The sequence below is a fragment of the Dendrobates tinctorius genome, unplaced genomic scaffold, assembly GCF_039654945.1.
Source record: "Dendrobates tinctorius isolate UK_male_01 unplaced genomic scaffold, ASM3965494v1 ptg000019l, whole genome shotgun sequence".
Classification (NCBI taxonomy): Eukaryota; Metazoa; Chordata; class Amphibia; order Anura; family Dendrobatidae; genus Dendrobates; species Dendrobates tinctorius.
This window is the reverse complement of record NW_027361687.1, coordinates 60,462,275-60,477,558: the sequence shown is the minus strand read 5'-3', so window position 1 is coordinate 60,477,558 and position 15,284 is coordinate 60,462,275. Positions and strand designations below refer to the sequence as shown.

At 46.1% G+C, this 15,284-nt stretch overlaps 1 protein-coding gene across 6 annotated transcripts in view; it reads left to right on the top strand.

Annotated features, from left to right (window-relative positions):
* LOC141082988 (death-associated protein kinase 2-like) overlaps positions 1 to 15,284 on the top strand; it is a 110,794-nt gene that overhangs the window by 48,134 nt on the left and 47,376 nt on the right. For 5 of the 6 annotated variants that reach the window (XM_073567100.1, XM_073567096.1, XM_073567102.1 and 2 more), the window contains one exon: positions 15,105 to 15,185. The gene's annotated coding sequence lies outside the window, so the exon portion shown is untranslated. Of the gene's footprint in view, positions 1 to 5,820; positions 5,864 to 5,957; positions 6,026 to 15,104; positions 15,186 to 15,284 lie in introns of all 6 variants that reach the window. The other variant, XM_073567101.1, reaches the window with a different exon arrangement.

Here is a 15,284-nt window from a genome sequence, read left to right as displayed (position 1 = left end):
TCAGCCAGAAGTTCGCGTACACTGCAGTTCTTGCAATAAGCTGAGCTGACAGTAAGAACTGCCGTGCACATGACCGCCGGGGACGGGGTTATCTCCGGTCACTAGCCAAATTTTCAGGGTCAGCTGACCGCTAGGACTGCAGTGAACATGACCCCTGGGGACTGAGTTATCTCTGGTGATCATCTCCGCTGAACCTGGATGTCAGGCTGGATGGTGGCATAATGCCACCATTCAGCAAAAGGCATCCAGATGTAGCAGAGTTGGACTCATCGTGGTATAATATGTGTATCTTCTCGGCGGACAGGTAAGGATATTGTTGCTTTTTTATTTTAATTCTCTTACAGAAGAACGAGGGGGTCGGTGGAATAGGCGATGGTAAATTAAGATCTATTAAATGAGTCTGTGTGATTATTTCAATTAAAGGACTTTATTCTGGCTGTGTGTTTATTTACCATGTAACTATAGGATTAGTAATGGATAGGTGTCTCATAGAGGACTCTCCATTACTAATCCGTGGGCTTGATGTCACCTGACAATACAAAGGTGACATCAACCCCACGAATATTACACCACTTGCCACTGCTACAGGGCAAGTGTGAAGAGCCTTATAAAGTGCCACAATTGGCGCATCTTTGGATGTGCCAATTGTGGGGCGGCTGCTATTTTTAGGCTGTTGAGGGCCGAAATCCATGGGCCTCGCCAGCCTGAGAGTACCAGGCTGCAGCTGTCTGCTTTTTCCTTGGCTGGTTAACAAGGGGAACCCATGCAATTTTTTTTGAGGGGTATCCCACTATTTTTGCTAACCATTCAAGATAAGCAGACTGCTGTGGCCTGGTATTATCAGGCTGGTAATGGTCATGGATATTGGATTCTTACCAACCTGAAATACCAATCCCAGTAGTCTTCTTTACTCTGGCTGGTTAACAAATATAGGGGGACTCCACGCCATTTTTTAAAAATTATTATTTATTAAAAAGGAGGGTACAACCCTCTGTGCTTTCCTCCACTTCCTGTGTCATGTACATCTGGCTGTTTCACAAGATTCACCATTATGTAAATTAGTACACATGCGTAGTAAACTGCGTTCCTGCACTTAATATGCATGTGACAAGGAAGATAATGCGGTGTTACTGCATCTAATGAAAGTGTATGGGCAATTTATGCAGCATAAATTGACATGCTGCTTAGTGGGCATGGGATTTTTAAAATCCCATCCACTATGCTGTAACAGCTGGATGCTGCAGGTTGGACATTGCAGATGTACGCAGCATCCAACCCACTGACCGTGGGAACATACCCCAATATATCTGCAAACAGGAAATCACTTTTTTTCTTCCTTCCCAGAAGCCAACTTTCAATTAGCTTTATTTCAAGTGACAAAAAAAAATGCATGCAATGAAAAAACGCATCAAAAACGCATGTAGAAAATGCATCAAAAAGGCAGTGTTCTGCCAGTGACCTCAGATGCAGATTTCACCTGCGTCAAATCCTGATCGTGAGCACCTACCCTAAAGAGTTATGACATATGGTACTATTATTGGGGCACTATATGGCATTATAATTTAGGAAGTAGGTGATACTATTATTAGATCACCGTATGGCATTATTATTTAGGAAGCACATGGTACTATTATTAGGGCACTGTGTGGCATTGTAATTTAGGAAAGTATTTGGCACTATTATTAGAGTACTGTGTGGCATATTCATTTAGGAAGTAGATGTGACTAATATTATAGCACTGCACGGTAATATTATTTAGGCACTATTGGGCTGATTAATTCATACTGGTATTTTATACTCCAGTCTTAATCCAGGGTGCACAGGAGTAAGATTCCCTGCTGGTGCCAGGCAGAGGATTTCCTCTTCGGACAAGCCCCCTACTACACCTGCATAAACTGCCTATTGAAAACATGGCCGCTGCTGGCTTCCTGTTTGTAGAATATCAGGGAGCGGTCCAATATTCTACTTTTATGTTATCAAGCACTGGTAAAAGTGGAAAGACCGGTTAAACTGCTGAGTGACTGCTTCCTTTTGGAGGAATCCATAACATTAGTGGAATATATGGTGTGTGACATTACATGGTTCGGGCTAATCTTAACTCAACAGTTCAATATTAGTACATTTATAACATTTTCTTTGCTTTTTGTATTTCTAGAGAAGTTTTTGGAACCATGACCTATTTTTTTTTTTCACTTTGTACTTTTATTTTATAGACTTCCTGTTACTATTTTTAGACAAGATACCAAGAAAAACCCTCAGATGTTCCTTTTTAGGTAACATTTTCTCAAGCGCAGTCTGAAGATTTCTACATCTCTAAGGCTGAGAAAACAGTCTACTGCGCTGAATGTTTTATTTGCCTGGGGGCGTGACATTAAGCTCTGGGGCGTGGCATTAAGCTCTGGGGCGTGGCATTAAGCTCTGGGGTGTACTCATGCAAATTAAGTGTTTTAGCATTTGCATTTTTTTCATGTTTGTGATGTATAATGTTGCAATTTCTGGGTCAGTGATGTTTTCATAAAGCAGTAATTGAGATCAGGGTATGATAGACCAGTGAGTCGTGTGTAATAATTGATCTTTGTTGTGCGAGCCAAGGCACCAGGATGCGCTGCAGATAGGACTGTGCTTGTCACAGATACTACGATTATTCTCAGTGTTTTATGGCTCTTTGTTAGATCTTTGTGCCATCTGGAGCACAGTGGAGAATTCTGTCTGGAAGCAGCATGTGTTGGTTCACCCTGTAGACCAGGGGTGGGGAACCTCAGGCCCGCAGGCCATTTAGGCTGTGTGCCCACGTAGCGATTTTTAAGCGTTTTTGCCGCGATTTTCGGCGCGAAAACGTTTAAAAATCATGCACAGAACGCACCCTATGCATTCCTATGGCATTCCGCACATGCTGTGCTAATGCTGCGCTTTTTTCCGTGGCGGAATCACATCGCGGAAAAAATTGTAGCATGCTCATTCTTTTGTGCGGAATCACAAAGAATTGCCGCGATTCCGCACCCATAGGAATGCATGAGAATCGCTTACTTGCCCACCATGCGGGAAGTTAAGCGTCTCATGTGCGGTTGGTACCCACGGTGTGGAGGAGAGGAGACTGTCCTCCAGGCCCTGGGTACCAAACCCCTGTAAAAAAAAGAATAAAAAATAAAAAATCGGGGTATATTTACCTTCCGACGTCCCGCGCTGCATTCCCGGCCTAAGCGTTCCCAGTAATGCCTTGCGACAAGGTCCTGTGATGACGTAGTCTCGCGTGACTCTAGCGGTCTCGCGAGATCGCTATAGTAACGCGAGACCAACGTCATCACAGGTCTCGCAAGGCATTACTGGGAACGCTTAGGCCGGGAATGCAGCGCGGGACGCCGGAAGGTAAATATACCCCGATTTTTTTATTTTTTTTAGCATTTTAACATTCTATCTTTTACTATTGATGCTGCATAGGCGGCCTCAATAGTAAAAACCTGGTCACACTTGTCAAACACTATGTCTGATGAGTGTGACCAACCTGTCAATCACTTTCCAATCGATGCTTCAAATCGCTTGGAAAGTGCTTGAATATTGCACACGAAAATCGCGGAAAAATCGTGGTGAAATCGCTCGGAAAAACCACACGATTTCTGGGAAGGAGTCCGGTTTTTGGTGTGCATTTTAACACGCAACGTGGGCACATAGCCTTACAGTCTGCAATTGCCTTTTCTCCGACCCCCAGGAAGATAGTTCTCCGACTGGCAGCTGCGTTTTGACGGCTGCCAACCTGTTAATTACTTCTTCTTTGCGAGCTCATGTTCACTACTGAATGCTGCAGCACGTGCAATGAAAGATTACATCCTGTACCTGGACTTAATCTGTTGGCGGAGTTAGTGCATGATGTGCTCTCACTACCACATAAGTAGACAGCAGCAGCAGCCCAAACATCTCTATGCCACAGTCCCATATCTCCTGTGATGATTATACCGCAGCCCCATGTCTCCTGTGATGCCTATAACGTGATGTCTGTACCGCAACCCTATGTCTTCTGTGATGTCTGTACAGCATTCCCAGCATCTCCTATAAATAATGTCTATATCACAGCCCCAGCGTCTCTTGTGATGATTATACTGCAACCCCAGCGTCTCCTGTGATTATACCACAGCCCCAGCATTTCCTTTGCTAATTATACTGCAGCGCCAGCATCCATGTCTCCTGTGATGATTATGAGTCGCCCTCCCAGGGCTTCAGTGTAACTCGGTACCGGGCCAGTGTCAGGGGAGGGTGTCACAGCAGCGGTGACCCGGACTGTGGCCCTGGGTGCCCAAGTCAATGGCGGAATGTATATGTAGTTAATGGAATTGAATAGTTCATGACGCCGCCTGTGGTGCTCGGCAAGGGAGGTGTTAAGCCGACGCTGCAGACAGATCCTTTGGGACAGATGGTAGGATGCAGCAGTGGTGGTATAGCCCTCCACAGGCAGGGCTAATGTCCCAGGGCAGTGTAGTTGTAATGGTTGTGGAAAGGCGCAGGCAGTGTAAAGGATGGTACCCAGATGTAGCGGTGCTGAATGGGTTGGCGTGAGAATGAATGGAGGACACCGAGGCTTGCAGTTCCAAAGCTTTACTCACAGTCTGCGGTACACAAGAGTGCCTGCCTCCGGGCCGTGTTCTCCGGGTCAGAGACTCAGCCAACCTCCAGGCCAGATGGAAAGCTCCTCTCCAACACTCCGCCAACATGTACCTTTCCTGAACGACTCCTCTATTGCGCCTTAAGGTGTGAAGATCTCCGGTACCGTAGTACTCCGGAGTTCCTCTTGTCAGATGTTCCTAACAACTCTACTCGTATGGCAGACAGCTGTAGCCTCTCTCAGGGACTCCTTTCTCCGGAGTCCTGGCTCTATTCAATTGCTGTTGTGCCCCAAGTCTTAGTTGGGAGTTGTGCATTTACAGCCAACTACTCCACCGGTGTCTGCTGCGGAACCATAAGTGTTCATACAACCTCGGGGACCAGGCCCCGGCCTTGCGCTGAGAACCTATAGGCAGGGTTCCTCTTCCAACCCACGTCTCCTCTCTGTTCTCCTACTCCTTCGTTCCGTACTGATCCTTCTCTCTCTTATGGATGCTTAGGTTGCCGTTTTACGTCTTTCTCCTTCTGTTCCTTTCCCGTGCCAGCTGGCTCAGATCACTGAGGCAGCTGCAGCACTCCTTCCTCCATCCCTTCTTCCAGGGATCCCCACTCCTCCCGAGTGGCTTTCTTCCTCTCTGACTTTTTGTCAGACTGAACCCGTAATTCTACACTTTCCCACTCTTTTATGTCTCTAAACTCCACCCACCTCCCAACACATCCAGTGTTCCATGCAGGGAACCACCAGAGGTGCTCTGCTACTCTCTAAGCACTGAGCCGCAATGTGGTTGTGCAGAACTACCCTGTTGTGTGGGGTGCGAGCGTTGGAGCATGGAAAGGAGTTCCCACCTTACCTGGATGATGGTGGGGCACTACACCTTTAAAGAGAGAGAGGAAGGTGCAGTACCTCTGTGGCGACTGAGCCTCAGGGGCGCCACATACCCCCCCATTAAACACAGCAATCCGCGGGTTGCAAGACAACAAAGTTGACAGTACAGGAACATACAAAATTTTATAATGCTGCATAAATAATTCTTGTACTAAACTTCCTAGTATAGGAGGTACTTATTCTTGAACGTTACAAACAATTCTTATTTAACTATCTAAATTTCAAGTCAAAAGGTGTAATTTTTCATTCTAAGTGCCATTATCTGTGACTCACTATCACTTCAGTATTATTCAGCTTTCCTTCTCTAGTACACGTTTCTTTATCATTTTTCTCTCTTCTAGACACAAGACGCTGAGCGCAAGTACCTGGTCCGTCACCTGTCAGGTTCAATTCTTTATTCTTAATTCTCTATCAAAACATTTCTCACTCTATCTAAAAGCCATTTACTAACTGCCCACTCCTTCCTCTTGGCCCTCAGAGAACACTCCTCCCCTGAATTCCGGTTCAGAGCTCCCCCTGCTGGCCTGGAGTGGAACTGTGTTGCAAGTATGTATCCTAGTTACTAACATTCTCATGAGATACATCATTATCAAAAATACTTTGCATTAAAACTTTGAACAATTATTCTTGTAAGTGCTGGACACCGCTCCCAGCTGGGATCTCTTGCAGTGTCCTTTGAGGTAGACATCATCTTCGCAAAGTGTCCTTATGTAAAACCAAGAGAGGGCACCTAAAGAGGTGCAACTATTTACAATAAAAGTTTTGGATCATACAGCGTTCATGATCTCCTCAGTTCCAAGTGCAGAAACGCTGCCAATCAGACAGGGCAGCTTTGGGGAAAACCAAAAAAAAAAAATCAAACCATGATCAGCAAACAAAAAGGCACAACTGGTGCTAAACAAACCCTCCTGGGTCACGAGAGTTACTGTAAATTTTCTTATTGCTGGTCCCCTCCTGGGGTTCTAGAAGCTTGGGTACCACTACCAGATGTGGCATCTTCATCTTGATTCTGGTTTCTTGCTATAGGGCACTGAAGTTGTGGCAAAAGGAACCCATGATGCATCTCAATGCCCATCAACTGTTCCTCCTCAATAGGTGATTCCATTGCTCTGGTACGAAGCCTAGCACCGAGGGCTTCTGCAGCTTGTCGGCGCTGATAAGCAACTATACGGGGGTTTGGCAGCGAAGGGATCCCGAGGTCACTTTCCCAAAGCAACTGAGACTCATCTATTCCCCGAAGGTGTCGAATCGTGCGCACCTGTTCCAGCCGTACCCTTCTCATTTGGGACCTCTTCCACTGCCCCATCTCTGACTGACTAGCGCCACCAGCAGACTCTTCCAATTGCCCCATTTCAAGTTGCCGCAAACCCGCCTTAGACAACGTGAATTTGGAGGTTAACCCATTAGGAGGGCTGGGGTATACAGTCATATGTTAAAGTTTGGGCACCCCTATTAATGTTAACCTATTTTCTTTATAACAATTTTGTTTTTTGCAACAGCTATTTCAGTTTTATATATCTAATAACTGATGGACTCAGTTATATTTCTGGATTCAAATGAGGTTTATTGTACTAACAGAAAATGTGCAATCTGCATTTTAACAAAATTTGACCGGTGCAAAAGTATGGGCACCTCAACATAAAAGTGACATTAATATTTTGTAGATCCTCCTTTTGCAAAAATAACATCCTCTAGTCGCTTCCTGTAGCTATTAATGAGTTCCTGGATCCTGGATGAAGGTATTTGTGGCCATTCCTGTTTACAAAACAATTCCAGTTCAGTTAAGTTTGATGGTCGCCGAGCATGGACAGCCCGCTTCAAATCATCCCACAGATGTTCAATGATATTCAGGTCTGGGGACTGGGATGGCCATTCCAGAACATTGTAATTGTTCCTCTGCATGAATGCCTGAGTAGATTTGGAGCGGTGTTTTGGATCATTGTCTTGCTGAAATATCCATCCCCTGCGTAACTTCAACTTCGTCACTGATTCTTGCACATTATTGTCAAGAATCTGCTGATACTGAGTTGAATCCATGCGACCCTCAACTTTAACAAGATTCCCGGTGCCGGCATTGGCCACACAGCCCCAAAGCATGATGGAACCTCCACCAAATTTTACTGTGGGTAGCAAGTGTTTTTCTTGGAATGCTGTGTTTTTTAGCCTCCATACATAACGCCTTTTTGTATGACCAAACAACTCAATCTTTGTTTCATCAGTCCACAGGACCTTCTTCCAAAATGTAACTGGCTTGTCCAAATATGCTTTTGCATACCTCAGGTGACTGTTTGTGGCGTGCTTGCAGAAACGGCTTCTTTCGCATCACTCTCCCATACAGCTTCTCCTTGTGCAAAGTGCGCTGTATTGTTGACCGATGCACAGTGACACCATCTGCAGCAAGATGATGCTGCAGGTCTCTGGAGGTGGTCTGTGGATTGTCCTTGACTGTTCTCACCATTCTTCTTCTCTGCCTTTCTGATATTTTTCTTGGCCTGCCACTTCTGGGCTTAACAAGAACTGTACCTGTGTTCTACCATTTCCTTACTATGTTTCTCACAGTGGAAACTGACAGGTTAAATCTCCGAGACAACTTTTTGTATCCTTCCCCTGAAAAGCTATGTTGAATAATCTTTGTTTTCAGATCATTTGAGAGTTGTTTTGAGGAGCCCATGATGCCACTCTTCATAGGAGAATCAAATAGGAGAACTACTGGCAAGTGGCCACCTTAAATACCTTTTCTCATGATTTGATACACCTGACTATGAAGTTCAAAGCTCAATGAGGTTACAAAACCAATTTAGTGCTTCAGGAAGTCAGTAAAAAGTAGTTAGGAGTGTTCAAATCAAGAAAATGATAAAGGTGCCCATACTTTTGCACCGGTCATATTTTGTTTAAATGCAGATTGCACATTTTCTGTTAGTACAATAAACCTCATTTGAATCCAGAAATATAACTGAGTCCATCAGTTATTAGATATATGAAACTGAAATAGCTGTTGCAAAAACCAAAATTGTTATAAAGAAAAAAGGTTAACATTAATAGGGGTGCCCAAACTTTTACATATGACTGTATACCTGGTGCCTCCTGGCGGTGTGGCCTCTGCTCCGGCGCAGGCATGATGGCAACCGGCGCTGTCCGGTGAGACATCGGGGACGGCGGTGGAGCCAATGGCAGCTCCGGCTCCGCGGGGGTCGCTGGTGGGACCTGTGCAGCCGCATCAGGTTCAGCCAGGAGCTTCTCTTCCTCCGCTTCAGCTCCCTGGGCTGTGTACAACTCCTCCGGTATCAGCGGCAAAGAGGGGACAGAATACGCTGCCGGTGGCATGGCAACGGCTCCAGGCTCCACAGGGTCTGCCGGGAAAAGGTCCGGTGCAGCAGCGGCGGGTACCGGTGTCGCGGGCACCGCAGGTGTAGGCCCCTCCTGGGCGCGCTGCAGATTCAATGTCCATAGTGCTTCCTGCCTCAGTTGCAGGCGGCGCGTCAGCTGGGCAATTTCGTCCTCCAGCTGCTGGCGGTTCATCTCTGAGATCGGGTTGGAGCCTTCAGCCATGGCGCCGGTGAGATCCGTTTCTCCGCGCTCCGCAGGCTTCCTTCCCTCACTCTCCAAAATGACGTTCTGGCGTTCTTCTTCCTGCCTCGGCCCCTTTCCCCCCACTGGCTTCTTCTGCCCCTCCTTCCGGGGGTGGCGTCTTCTTCCAGCACCTCCATACCAAGCCAGTATACGAACCCCTCGGGGGGTGGGCCATGTCGCTGTCACATAGTAGTTCAGGCAGGGGAGGCCCAGGACCCTTCGCGGTCTTTTCCTAGGACCTCCTATCTCTTCACACCCCTCTTCTCCGTGCCAGCGGCCGTTTCCAATGTCCATTTTACAGTCCATCAAATCAGGTCTTCTGCACATTTTCAAAAGTATAAAGTCCAACAAATCCCAGGCACACAGAACCCGATGGCATCGGGTCTCGTCATCCTGTTCGTGACGCCAAAATTGAGTCGCCCTCCCAGGGCTGTGGGGTACTCGGTACCGGGTCGGTGTCAGGGGAGTGTGTCACAGCAGCGGTGACCCGCACCGTGGCCCTGGGTGCCCAAGTCAATGGCGGAATGTATATGTAGTTAATGGAATGGAATAGTTTGTGACGCCACCTGTGGTGCTCAGCAAGGGAGGTGTTAAGCCAACGCTGCAGACAGATCCTCTGGGACAGATGGTAGGATGCAGCAGTGGTGGTATAGCCCTCCACAGGCAGGGCTGATGTCCCAGGGCAGTGTAGTTGTAATGGTTGTGGAAAGGTGCAGGCAGTGTAAAGAATGGTACCCAGATGTAGCGGTGCTGAGTGGGTTGGTGCAGGAATGAATGGAGGACACCGAGGCTTGCAGTTCCAAAGCTTTACTCACAGTCTGCGGTACACAAGAGTGCCTGCCTCCGGGCCGTGTCCGCCGGGCCAGAGACTCAGCCAACCTCCAGGCCAGATTGAAAGCTCCTCTCCAACACTCCGCCAACATGTACCTTTCCTGAATGACTCCTCTATTGCGCCTTAAGGTGTGAAGATCTCCAGTACCGTGGTACTCCGGAGTTCCTCCTGTCAGATGTTCCTAACAACTCTACTCGTATGGCAGACAGCTGTAGCCTCTTTCGGGGACTCCTTTCTCTGGAGTCCTGGCTCTCTATTCAATTGCTGTTGTGCCCCAAGTCTTAGTTGGGAGTAGTGCATTTACAGCCAACTACTCCGACGGTGTCTGCTGCAGAACCATAAGTGTCCATACAACCTCGGGGACCGGGCCCCGGCCTTGCGCTGAGAACCTATAGGCAGGGTTCCTCTTCCAACCCACGTCTCCTCTCTGTTCTCCTACTCCTTCGTTCCGTACTGATCCTTCTCTCTCTTATGGAAGCTTAGGTTGCAGTTCTACATCTTTCTCCTTCTGTTCCTTTCCCGTGCCAGCTGACTCAGATCACTGAGGCAGCTGCAGCACTCCTTCCTCCATCCCTTCTTCCAGGGATCCCCACTCCTCCCGAGTGGCTTCCTTCCTCACTGACTTTCTGTCAGACTGAACCCATAATCCTACACTTTCCCACTCTTTTATGTCTCTAAACTCCACCCACCTCCCAACACATCCAGTGTTCCATGCAGGGAACCACCAGAGGTGCTCTGCTACTCTCTAAGTACTGAGCCTCAATGTGGTTGTGCAGAACTACCCTGTTCTGTGGGGTGCGAGTGTTGGAGCGTAGAAAGGAGTTCCCACCTTACCTGGATGATGGTGGGGCACTACACCTTTAAAGAGAGAGAGGAAGGTGCAGTACCTCTGTGGCGACTGAGCCTCAGGGGCGCCACAATTATACCACAGCCCCTTGTCTCCTGTGAGGTCTATACAGCAGCCCCATCTCTTCTGTGATGATTATACCACAACGCCATGTCTTCTTTGATGTCTATACAGCAGACCCATGTCTCCTGTGATAATTATACCAGAGTCCCAGCATTTTCTGTGATGGTTATACCGCAGCCCCAGTGTCTCGTGTGATGTCTATACCGCAGATCCAGCATCTCCTGTATTTATACAGCAGCTCCAGCAATTCTTGTGATGTCTAGATCGCAAACCCAGTGTCTCCTCTGATGATTATACTGCAACCCCAATGTCTCCTGTGATAATTATACCACAGCCTTAGCTTCTCCTGTGATTATACCACAGCCCTAGCGTTTCCTGTGATAATTATTCTACAGCTCCAGTGTCTTCTGTGTTTATACTGCAGCCCCAGCCTCTCCTGTGATGTCTATACCACAGCCCCATGTCTCCTGTGATGATTATATCACAGCCCCAGCATTTTCTGTGATAATTATACTGCAGCCCCAGAATCTCCTGTGATGTCTACCACAGATCCAGCATTTCCTGTAATTACACAGTAGCTCCCGCAGCTCCTATGATATTTATACCACAACCCCAGCATCACCTGTGATTACACCTAAGCCCCATGTCTCTGTGATGTACATACCACAGCCCCATGTCTCCTTTGATGCACATATGGTAGTCCCATGATCTGGTTACATCTATGCTGCAGCCCTGGTGTGTCCTATGTGATGTCTAAACTCCAGCCCCGGTGTCTCCTATGTTATGTATACAGCAGTCTGTGTCTCATATGTGATGTTTACAGAAGTCTCAGTTTCTCCTATGTGATATATATATATAACAGTCTGTGTCTATGTGATGTATATATTGCAGTCTTAGTGTGTCCTACATGATGGAAACAGCAATCTGTGTCTCCTATGTGATGTTTACAGAAGTCAGTGTCTTCTATGTTATGTATACAGCAGTCTGTGTCTCCTATGTGATGTATGCAACAGTTTGTCTCCTATGTGATGTATGGAGCAGACTCAGTGTCTTCTATGTCATGTATACAACAGTCTCTTATGAGATGTATAGTCCAGTCTCTGAGTCTCCTATGTGATGTATATATCAGTCCCGATGTCTCCTATGTGATGTATATACAGCAGTCTCAGTACCCCCTATGTGATGAAAATAGAGTAGTCTATGTGTCTACTATATTTTGTGTATAGCAGTTTTAGTGTCTGTGGTGTATAAAGTATTTTAAAAAACTAACTGTCACATCCAAGCATAAACATAGTGTGAACAGGTGCTTAACCTAGAGTCACCAACTCATATACATTCAAGGAAAAAAGGAGGCACATGGTAGCGCCATAATATGCAAACATGAAATATGAATTGAAGTATGAAAATTTGAGAAAGTTTAGCGCATAAAATGGCCAATGTATGTGTACCTGGAAGCCACGGTAAGGCATTTCTAGTTTTCCAGGACCCTAACCTAATGCCAATCCTCACTTGGACTAAAGTCTTCATCTGAATGGGAACCTATGTAAATCCTCTCCTTAGACTGAAATCTATATCTATGTGGAGGGGTTGTGGCCCTGCTGTGATTAAAAACGCCTGCGGCTAACAGTTGGAGTGCTCAGTCAGAAGGTTAATGAATGGTTAATGAATACAAATTTCAAAAAAACTGACGGTCACATCCAAGCATAAGCATAGTGTGAACAGGTGCTTAACCTAGAGTCACCAACTCATATACATTCAACCAAAAAAGGAAGCACACTGTAGCGCCATAACATGCAAACATTTGAATGTGGTGTATAAAGTAGTCTGTTTCTCCCATGTGATGTATATATTGCAGTCTTGCCTCCTATGTGATTTATTTACAGCAGTCTGTGTCTTGTAATGATGTATATAGAGCAGTCTCCGTGTCTCCCATGTGATGTATATACAGCCAGTCTCAGTATTTCCTATATGACATATATAGAGCAATCCCATGTTACCTATATTTTGTATGCAGCAGTATACACCTGTGTTCAGTACGACTTACTGCTGCAAGTTCTTTACAAAACTTATCGCAAAGAGTTGCCTGCACTCCAGATTGACACAAATGTGGAAAAGCAGTTACGAGTAGCAACATCATCCATACCATCTAACATCACAGCTGCACAAAACAGAAGCAGCTCCAGCCATCACATTAGGGGGGAGTTATTCAATGTTTAACCAATTATGGCAGGATAATTTTCATGTTGATACTTTTGTTTGGCCCCGATTGGTGGTATAAATACAGAAATGGCCTTTGGCAGAAGAAAATTTACCCACCCCTGGTATAGACAATCTCATATCTGTATGTGCAGCCGAGCAATCCTTCTGCCCCTTTGTTTAGCAATAGATGAGGGTTTATTACCCTGATCCTCAAGAACAGCACAGAAATATCTTTAACCCCTTATGCACCAAGGTCTCCTACCATGTGAAAGTATGGTGTGGTCTCAGGAGCTGAACCTGCTTCCCACAGGGCCGGTTCTCTTTTTGGTAGGGTATGTTCTCATGGTCAGTAAACGCTGCGGTTTTGTCGCTGCGTACATCTGCGGCGCCAAACCCGCCAGATGTTACAGCATAGTGGATGGGATTTCATGAAATCCCATCTCCACTATTCGTCCTGCGGAGACGCACGTGCGGCGCATCTTTCCAGACCGCAGCATGTCAATTTATGTAGCGGAGACGCTCCATCTCCGCTGTGTAAATGATCCATTCACTATCTTCTTAGTCACATGCGTATTAAGTGCGGGAACGCAGCTTACTACGCATGTGTACTATTTTAAGTAATGGTGTACCTTTTTACAGCGGGAAGTTCGCGTACACTGCAGTTCTCGCGATGAGCTGAGCACGAGAACTGCCATGCACGTGACCGCCAATATATCTGCAAACAGGAAACCACTTTTTTTTTCCTTACCGGAAGCCAACTTTCAATTAGCTTTATTTCACAAAAAAAATGCATCAAAAACACATGCGGAAAAAACACATGCGGAAAAAACACATAAAAAATGCAGTTGACCTGCTAGTGACGCAGATGTGGTGCAGATTTCACCTGCGTCAAATCCTGTGCAAATACTGAGCAATTCCTGACCGTGTGCACATACCCATAGACATCTGCTGTTTAACCAATTCAGTGCCACTGACTGCAAAAAAAAGAACAATTTGCATTAAATTATTTATTACATCATCTACATGTGCCTATGCACAGGAGACAGTCTGTGTCCTGGTGTATTAGGGGTGCACCTTGTGTATGTGAGGAGGTGAAAGGAGGATCCCGGGCTTGGCACACATGCCATAGTGCACTAGGTCTCTGCCACGCTTCGTGGACTTACAATGTATTTTTACACTGAGCTTTGTTCTCTGAAGTGACAGTATTGGACTGATTCCAGCTCCCTTGGGTGAGCAAAAAGAGAGTCAAGTGTCCATGTATTGGAGACAAGATGCTCCTCTTCAGACTCGGACTCCTGATGGCGGTGCCCAGATAAGAGCGGGCGCATGGCGTGCATCACTGGGAGAGAAGGAGGGCACTGTACTGATCTCCGAGTAATCACTATCTGATCTCCAGTCCTTCTTCCCTATCGCAATACAGCTATCAACTAAATGACAAGATTATAGAAATAGTTTGTAAATTTTTCCTAAAGAGGACCTGTGACTTGCCATAAATATGTAAATATTGTAATTATTTGTGGAAATGCCGCTGTTCTCCTGAAACTGACAATGTTTTATTTTTTCTGCGCCCCTCCGTTCCTGAGATATGGCCTTTTAATCCCTGTATATAAATCTACTCTCCTTAAGTGGGGGCGGAACTCAACTCTTGTGGGCGTGTTCTTATTGGCCTCGCCTACTTGGCTAACAAGACTAGATTTAGAAATCAGGATGACAAGGCCATATCTCAGGAATGGAGAGGCGCAGGAACAAAAGAAAAGCAGCGCCGGATTCAGGAGAACGGCGCCATTTACATCAGATAAAAATAATTACCGTATGGCATCCGACATGACACTCCTATGGTTTCCCGATCATCTTTCGGTAATCCTTTTGCCTTGATCATCCTGTCAGAGATTTTACCATTTTACAAATATGATGCGATTATGTGACCTCCTTTTGTGCCAACCGCTGCCTGGCATGTAGTTCTTAATTTTTCTGCAGTGTGTATTCTCCCTGTTGCAGAACTGCTTTGTAAAAAAAAAAAATGAGAACGTGCAATGTAAAAAAAAAAAACAAACATTTCCTGTTTGTCTTAAAAAGAGGTTCTGCAGCAGCTGATGTGTCCTTTCTCTTTACAGAACATCTTGGTCTGTAGATGTGAAGCTCGATTTGCTCCTACCTGTTCAGGACGTCCATTGTTCTACAGCTACGAAGAAAAGGTGACCTGATTCCGCATGTTCCAGTTTTTGTCCCACCGCCCATGCTTGGGGCGCTCTGTCCTTTTCTATTCTTGAGCTCCTTCTTCCTTTCCACCTGTA